The sequence below is a fragment of the Corythoichthys intestinalis genome, chromosome 3, assembly GCF_030265065.1.
Source record: "Corythoichthys intestinalis isolate RoL2023-P3 chromosome 3, ASM3026506v1, whole genome shotgun sequence".
NCBI classification, from domain to species: domain Eukaryota; kingdom Metazoa; phylum Chordata; class Actinopteri; order Syngnathiformes; family Syngnathidae; genus Corythoichthys; species Corythoichthys intestinalis.
The window spans coordinates 28,641,540-28,651,101 of NC_080397.1; positions in this window are offsets into that span (position 1 = coordinate 28,641,540).

The window sequence follows — 9,562 nt, forward strand, 5'->3', positions numbered from 1 at the left end:
GTATGTATGTCCAAGAGAAGGCACATAGAGTATTTTCTTTACATTTTCAAATTCTACTTCACGATTTCACAAAAGTGGATTTATACAAAGGTGAATTAGGGCCCGAGCACTAGGCGTGCGAAGGCCCTATTGTAATGCAAAGGATTATTATTATTATTATTATTAGGGCCCGAGCACTAAGCGTGCGAAGGCCCTATTGTTTTGCAAAGGATTATTTTTTTTTTTATTTTTTTTTTTTTTTTTTTTTTTCAGGGCAAATGAAAACGGCCAATTTGGAGGCCTGAACATGCACGAAAAGTCACCAAAATTTGCACATACGTCCGAAAAATTGTAAATTTCGATAATTTTGCAACGTTGCAAAAAAATATAACAAAATGGCTCAGTGGCGCCCCCTTGAAATTTTAAAATTGGCCTATAACATTAGGGTCTGTCAGCGTAGAGCAATGAAATTTGGGGGGTCTATACCTTGTCCAAAACCGCTCCAAAAAAGCATTTACACGCATATTCCAAACCCAACAGGAAATCGGTTATTTTGGATCAAATATGAAATTTTTATCGATTTACAGGGTGCACATTTGAGACCTTTTCGCCGAGGGAGTTAGTTGGATCATCTTCAAAATTGGTGAGACTGTTCAGGAGACATATGAAATCTTAAGTTTTGAAAATGGTGCGTTTTCATTCACGGGTCTGACCTGGGCGTGGTGCCAAAGTCGACCATTTTTTCGGCAAAATGACAAATTCAGTAAATGACTTATAGTTCCTTGACACAACGTTCAATCTTTTTCATATTTGGCATGTATGTGTGGTATCCCACCCTTAACACGAGTGCATTGAAATATTACCCATTAGGTCTAGCGCCCCCTAGTGAGAACAGGAAATGCCTTTTTTTACGAGACAGGTTCCTCCTCCAAGGGAAAAAAATCTGTTGACCTCAAACCTGCATCAGGGGAGCCTTAAGACCTGTGTTCAGGTGCCTGATGAAAAATATTGAGGTTTCGTTGAGGCGGAGGGGTCCAAACAGGAAAGTGAAAATGAACGTCAACAATTTGTCACGCAAAAAACTTTGAACAGTCATAACTCGGCAGATATACAACATATCTGCGCCAAACTTCCCGTGTTTGTTGAGAGTCATACCCTGAAGGTTCTTGTAGGGGTCATTTGCATCAACTCTACAGTGCCAACTAGTGGCGACAGAAAGAAGTTTTAAAAAAGGCCTTTCCTATTGGGTTTTTTCAACATAGAGCAAGGAAATTTGGGGAGTAGATACCTTATGCAAAACTGATCCAAAAAGTCTCTTGCACCCATATTCCAAATCCAACAGGAAATCGGGTATTTTGGATCGAATGTGAAATTTTCATGGGTTCACAGTAGGAGTTTACATTTGGAGGCTTGAATATGCACAAAAACTTGTACAAATTTGCACATACATGCGGCTTTAGATAACGTTCGATAATCTTGCAATGTTACGAAAAAATGTAGCAAAATGCCTCAGTGGCGCCCCCTTGAATTTTTCAAAAAGGCGTTTCCTATTAGGTTTTTTTAACAGAGAGTGATGAAATTTGGGGAGTCGATACCTTGTGCAAAACTGCTCCAAAAAGTCTCTTGCACCCGTATTCCAAATCCAACAGGAAATCGGGTATTTTGGATCGAATGTGAAATTTTTATCGGTTCACAGTAGGAGTTTACATTTGGAGGCTTGAACATGCACGAAAACTCACAAAAATTTGGACATACATGTGGCTTTGCATAACGTTCAATAATCTTGCAACGTTACGAAAACATGTAACAAAATGGCTCAGTGGCGCCCCCTTGAAATTTTCAAAAAGGCCTCTCCATTTAGGTTTTTTCAACGTAGAGGGATGAAATTCGGAGAGTCGATACCTTGTACAAAACTGCTCCAAAAAGTCTCTTGCATGCATATTCCAAACCCAACAGGAAATCGGGTATTTTGGATTGAATGTGAAATTTTTATCGATTTACAGTGTGCACATTTTACACCTTGGCACCTAGGGAATTAGTTTGATCATTCTCAAAATTGGCGAGACTGTTCATGAGGCTTATGAAATCTTAAGTTATCAAAATGGTGTGTTTTCATTCACGGGCCTGACCTGGGCGGGGTGCCAAAGTCGGCCATTTTTTCGGCAAAATGACAAATTCAGTAAATGACTAATAGTTCCTTCACACAACGTTCCATCTTTTTCATATCTGGCATGTATGTGCGACATCCCACCCTTAACACGAGTGCATTGAAATATTACCCATTAGGCCTAGCGCCCCCTAGTGAGAACAGGAAATGCCTTTTTTTACGAGACAGGTTCCTCCTCCAAGGAAAAAAAATCTGTTGACCTCAAACCTGCATAAGGGAAGGCTTAAGACCTGTCTTCAGGTGCCTGATGAAAAATATTGAAGTTTCGTTGAAGCGGAGGGGTCCAAACAGGAAAGTGAAAATGACTGTCAACAATTTTTCTCTCCAAAAACTTTGAACAGTCATAACTCGGCAGATATACAACATATCTGCGCCAAACTTCCCGTGCTTGTTGAGAGTCATACCCTGAAGGGCCTTGTAGAGATCATTTGCATCAACCCTACAGCGCCAACTAGTGGCAATAGAAAGTCACTCGTTTTTCCAATACATGTCCAGTTCTTTTCAGGTTGGTCATTGTAATTTGAAGACCTATTGTAATACTTATTTACAGCCCATGTCCACGTGTCTCTGTCTGTTGCCGTGACGACCCTTTATTCGCCATTTAAAGGAAATATTTTTTTTCAAAGACTCAGGCAGCTTATATAGCCACAATATTTGGCACACTTCGTCGAATTGGCCCAGTTAGAAGATTAATTTTGGTTTTGAATAAGGGCTTGGCTGCACAGCTCAGTAGTGGCTCCTTTTTTGTAGTACTCTCTCCAATAGGGGTTTTTATCTCTTGGGTGTGGGAATGTAAATAGGCGACTTTCGAGCATGTTATGTTCTAATGAGATGATTAGAGAGGAGCATCTGCCAACACCCTGACCTGCACACAGTCCGAGTTGCGTGACGTCCGAGTTGCGCTAGATTGCGAGGGCCCGTTCAGTCCTGCTTGCAGGCCTAGTTATTATTATTCTTTCTTCATGGCAAATGAAAATGGCCAATTTGGAGGCCTGAACATGCACGAAAAGTCACCAAAATTTGCACATACGTGCAGATTCGCGTAAAATTTGATAATCTTGCGTCGTTTTGAAAAATTTTTTAAAAATGGCTCAGTGGCGCCCCCTTGACCCTTAAAATTTTCAAAAAGGCCTCTCCTCTCAGGTTTTCAACGTAGAGCGATGAAATTTGGGGAGTAGATACCTTATGCCTAACTGTTCAAAAAAGCCTCTTGCACCCATATTCCAAATCCGACAGGAAATCGGATATTTTGGATCAAATGTGAAATTTTTTCGGTTCACAGTTGGAGTTTACGTTTGGAGGCCTGAACATGCACGAAAACTCACCAAAATTTGCACATACATGCAACTTTGCGTAAATTTTGATAATCTACAAAAAAAATTAACAAAATCGCTCAGTGGCGCCCCCTTGAAATTTTCAAAAAGGCCTTTCCTATTAGGTTTTTTCAACGTAGAATGATGAAATTTGGTGAGTCGATACATTGCGTAAAACTGCTCCAAAAAGTCTCTTGCACCTATATTCCAAATCCAACAGGAAGTCGGAAATTTTGGATCAAATGCGAAATTTTATCGATTTACATTTGAGACCTTGTCGCTGAAGAAAATAGTTGGATCGTCTTCAAAATTGGTCAGACTATACAGGAGACATATGAGATCTTAAGTTTTCAAAATGGTGAGTTTTCATCCAAGGGTCTGGCCTGGGCGTAGTCCCAAAGTTGGCCATTTTTGGGCAAAACACCAAATTCAGAAAATGATTAAAAACTCCGTGATAAAACGTTCAATCTTTTTCATTTCTAGCAAGTATATGAGATATCCCAGCCTGAACACGACTGCATTTAAATTTTACCCATTAGGCTTGGCGCCCCCTAGTGGGAACAGGAAATGGCCTTCTTTACGAGACAGGCTCCTCCTCCAAGGGAAAAAAATCTATTGACCTCAAACCTGTTTCAGGGGAGCCTCAAGACATGTGTTCAGGTGCCTAATGAAAAATATTGAGGTTTTGTAGAAGCGGAGAGGTACAAACTGGAAGTGAAAATGACCGTCAACAATTTGTCTCGCCAAAAACTTTGAACAGTCATAACTCGGCAGATATACAACATATCTGCGCCAAACTTCCCGTGTTTGTTGAGAGTCATACCCTGAAGGTTCGTGTAGGGGTCATTTGCATCAACTCTACAGTGCCAACTAGTGGCGACAGAAAGAAGTTTTAAAAAAGGCCTTTCCTATTGGGTTTTTCCAACATAGAGTGAGGAAATTTGGGGAGTTGATACCTTGTGCAAAACTGCTCCAAAAAGTCTCTTGCACCCATTTTCCAAATCCAACAGGAAATCGGGTATTTTGGATCAAATGTGAAATTTTTATCGGTTAACAGTAGGAGTTTACATTTGGAGGCTTGAACATGCACGAAAACTCACAAAAATTTCGACATACATGCGGCTTTGCATAACGTTCAATAATCTTGCAACGTTACGAAAAAATGTAACAAAATGGCTCAGTGGCGCCCCCTTGAAATTTTCAAAAAGGCCTCTCCATTTAGGTTTTTTCAACGTAGATGGATGAAATTCGGAGAGTCAATACCTTGTACAAAACTGCTCCAAAAAGTCTCTTGCATGCGTATTCCAAACCCAACAGGAAATCGGGTATTTTGGATTGAATGTGAATTTTTTATCGATTTACAGTGTGCACATTTTACACCTTGGCACCTAGGGAATTAGTTTGATCATTCTCAAAATTGGCGAGACTGTTCATGAGGCATATGAAATCTTAAGTTATCAAAATGGTGTGTTTTCATTCACGGGCCTGACCTGGGCGGGGTGCCAAAGTCGGCCATTTTTTCGCCAAAACACCGAATTCGGAAAATGACTGATAACTCCCTCATACAACGTTCAATCTATTTTAAATCTGCCATGTGTGTGAGGTATACCAGCCTGAGCACGAGTGGATTGAAAATTTACCATTTGTGCCTGGCGCCTCCTAGTGGGAACAGGAAATGCCCTTTTTTACGGTGACACACTCCTCCTCCAAGGGAAAAAATTAATCGACCTCAAACCTGCATAAGGGAAGCCTTAAGACCTGTCTTCAGGTGCCTGATGAAAAATATTGAAGTTTCGTTGAAGCGGAGGGGTCCAAACAGGAAAGTGAAAATGACTGTCAATAATTTTTCTCTCCAAAAATTTTGAACAGTCATAACTCGGCAGATATACAACATATCTGCGGCAAACTTCCCGTGCTTGTTGAGAGTCATACCCTGAAGGGCCTTGTAGGGGTCATTTGCATCAAACCTACAGCGCCAACTAGTGGCAATAGAAAGTCACTCGTTTTTCCAATACATGTTCAGTTCTTTTCAGGTTGGTCATTGTAGTTTCAAGACCTATTAAAATACTTATTTACGGCCCATGTCCACGTGTCTCTGTCTGTTGCCGTGACGACCCTTTGTTCGCCATTTAAAGGAAATATTTTTTTTCAGAGACTCAGGCAGCTTATAGAGCCACAGTATTTGGCACACTTGGTCGAATTGGCCGAGTTAGAAGATTAATTTTGGGTTTTGAATAAGGGCTTGGCTGCACAGCTCAGTAGTGGCTCCTTTTTTGTAGTACTCTCTCCAATAGGGGTTTTTATCTCTTGGGTGTGGGAATGTAAATAGGCGACTTTCGAGCATGTTAGGTTCTAATGAGATAATTAGAGAGGAGGATCTGCCACCAGCCTGACCTGCACACAGTCCGAGTTGCGTGACGTCCGAGTTGCGCTAGATTGCGAGGGCCCGTTTAGTCCTGCTTGCAGGCCTAGTTAATTTTGAAGTTTCTTCTAATTGTTCTGACTGTCCTTATATATTTCACTGGCATGAATGACCAGATCAGCTAAATATTATCCTTTCTCATGACAATTGCTGGCAAACGGTACAAACTGGTAAAATGTGTTGCATGTGACTGGAATTAATAGTATGAAATGCAGAAGAGTATTTCATTGTTTTGCCCATCAGAAGTGTACGTCACCATGATATACGATCAACATACTTTGGTGTAAATAAATATTTGTCAGCCTTATGAAGTGAAAAGGTATAATATCCTATCATTGATTATTGTTTGTGTACTGTGCTTAAAAACAGTCTGGTGGAAAGTGAATGAAAAATGACAACCCCCAAAACGGTAACAATTAAAATGTCAGTCCTCTCAATTACTGGATTGATTCACTTTATTTAGAGAAAAAAACAGAAAGAATGCAATATATTGTATGACAGTTGACTGCTTCGCGCGTGAACGTGACGTCAGAATATAGCTGCCCTTCTGCATCACCTTTTTCTCAAGCATTAAGTCAAGTCAGGTTTATTTATATAGCAGACAGACAAATGTAAAATGAATAAATAACAGTAAATGAGTCATACAAAATAGGAAAATAATAGAAATTATTTTTATTATATCTAATATAAATAATAATAATAAACATTTTCTACTGCAGACTTCCAGTTTAGACAGAACAACATGAATCAAACCAGAGAAACCCACAGAATCTCCAAAAATGGATTCAGCACGACGTAGAGGAAGCTCCAGAACTTTCTGTGTTGTGCGTTTGTTCTTATCGCTTCGTTGATCGTTCGTGGACAAAATTCTAACAATCTGTGCAGCCTGTGTTAACATGAAGTGTAGATTGATACGCGGGCCACTTGAGTGACCGAAATGAGGCAAAATTACAAATAATATTACAGTTGCCGAATGCAAAAGGGCTGACACGGATTTTGTTGTTACAAAGAAATACTACAAGGTATTTTTCATGTGTTTATTTATAGTTATGGTGTTATGAGTTCATCACACATGAGCATAAAAACACAAATACAGTAGTATGTCATTATTTTTTATTGCAGATACTGATCTCAATAAAACTTTTGGACAGCATGATTCCATTACTTGTTTCATTTAAAATGATTGGTGCATGTGCGAAACAGGTCAATAAATCACAATTTATAAAATTATTGGAAAAATATTAACGAAGGTGGACCATAAGTTGAGCCTTTTATCATCAAAGTAGAATGCACACAGTATTGATATATGTCCATCAACGTACATTAAGTGTTGCTGTGTGGCACATCAAGATGTCTTCCCTTGCCTAACGGCGTTTTCCACCTGGAAACAAACAAACAAAAACTTGTAACACGAGCATTTATGCATTCCGGGCAAGAAGCCCATGTATGAGTTGTAGTAGTGTTTGTTTTCTTTGTCATTGTATAACTAGATTTGGCAAAGCTGATGATGTCTCAGCTGTGACGCAAAACAGAATTGTAGCCAGATTGAACATAATTGTGCCATCCTACACATACTGATTAGCAACAGGCTAGCAACAGATAGCATGTGTTACAGCCACAGCAGTACAGTAGTTGTTGTAAATAATATATGGCAGAAAACACTCACGTGACTTGACGTTCCGCTCTGAGACCCCCAATTTAGCCAACTTTCAAAATTGTCCGATATGCATATGTGATACATCATTGGAAAGCTTAAAATCTCAATTTTCTGGGGGAAGAAAAATTTTGAACAGGAGGGCATTTTTAGAAAAAAAAAAATTTTTTAAACAGCAAAACCCTAAGTGGAGGCGAGAGCAGAATTAATGATGCCACGATTTTAACGAGATATTTTCGCGTACATACCATGTTTCGATCCAAAAACTCCATGTAGCATGTATCACTGAGTGTCAAGAAACAGATGTGAATGGCCACAGCTGGATTTTGGGGGGATTTTATGGGTGAAACATGGTGATATAACTAGGGTCGCGATGCAGAAATCGCAGACAAGGAGTGGTTGAGATTCTTTTGTATATAGTTACCCTTTTAAACGTTATTTTTCAATTTTGTTGTTGTTTGGATCGATTATTTATCATCTAACATATCGGGGAAAATGCGACAGTAATAACAACAACAACAAAAATACAATTAAGCGATAGTTATGAGGTAGATAGCCGTGAGTTTTTTACAGACGCCAAATTTTTCATTGTGACGTAATTTGTTTAAAAGTTTAAAATATGCGAGTGTATAATTTTTTAAAGTTGTTTTTCGAAACTAAATATTAGACATCAATTAATGATTCTAAGCTAAAAACGACATTTTGAATAATAAATATACTGTAATTACCTTCTTTTTATGGCTAGGTTGAAACAAAAGTGGTTGCGCGACATCTGTAAACGGGGGTTTTCAGGGTAAAACGGACAAAATAAAAATTGTTTGGATGCTTAGTGCGCCATGAATCTGCTATGGCTGCATATAGACATTCTATCAAACACAACAGTTCTTTTGGCTTAAAATACCGCAGTTTATTTTAAAGACGGGTGAAAGAGCAGACACTACTTTTTCAGTCTTGTCTGCGTTTTCCGCCATACATATATATATATAAAACAATTACAATTACCATCATAATAACAATATCAAATACAAGGCATTTCACGAGCAAGATTTTAGCTTTAGTATCTTTGGAGCACTGGACACATGAAAATGCTGGGATAGGAAGAACACACTTTCCTTAACACAGCTGCAACATGGCTAGATGTCTTTGTGATGGCAGCGGCTTGGGTCCACATTTGCCTTCAAGAAAATCTTGTCCTCCCATGTTGTGATGACGGCAGATGGATGTAGGATTTCCAAATTGTCTTTTTTGACGGATTTTGATGAGTGATGCCACTCCAGCTCCATATTTGTTTTGGTTAGAGAACCTCTAAAACAGAAGTCGCGAGCAGAAATGCGGAAGTAAAGCGAAAGCACCTCGAAAACTTGTCTATAGGGATGGTGAAACGATAGTAACAAATATATAAAGTATATATATTTGTGTTCTTTTGATTGGTCCAATAAGTCCCTGTTCCTTGTCAGCCAGATGGGTAGAATGTTATTTAGATGTCTGCTGTCAGCCGACACAATGGATGGTCTCCACGATCCTCCCTGGCTAATGTGGAATAAGGGGCCCATTGCCTAGAGTCATTTCCATCTCCCATTAGGCCCTGGTAGGTCATGGTTCGGCGGGCCAAAGCTGCCTCCTAGCCAGCAGAAACAGTCTTAACTTTCCAACAGTACATATATTTTACTCGATTGCTGCTTTTAAATGTTAATACTACTTATTAAATGTTAATTAAACTCATAAACAAAAGCACTCTGCGATTGATGACAATTGCCGTCCCATCCATTTTGACTGCCGCATGCAGCCTCTAAGCACTTCATTAGAAAGTCGCTGGGGTAAATGTAACAGAGTAAATGTAACACGTTACTACTACTACTACTGGTGTTCAATAAAAACAAGCAAGATATCTGAAGGAAAAAAGACGCTTTGACAGTTGCCTACCGATTGATCGCTGACAGCCCTTACTTGACGTTTGTCGGCATCAACGGCACTGAAAAACAATAAATGGATCAAACGTCTATTGCCGTCAACGGCAGCCAATGAGT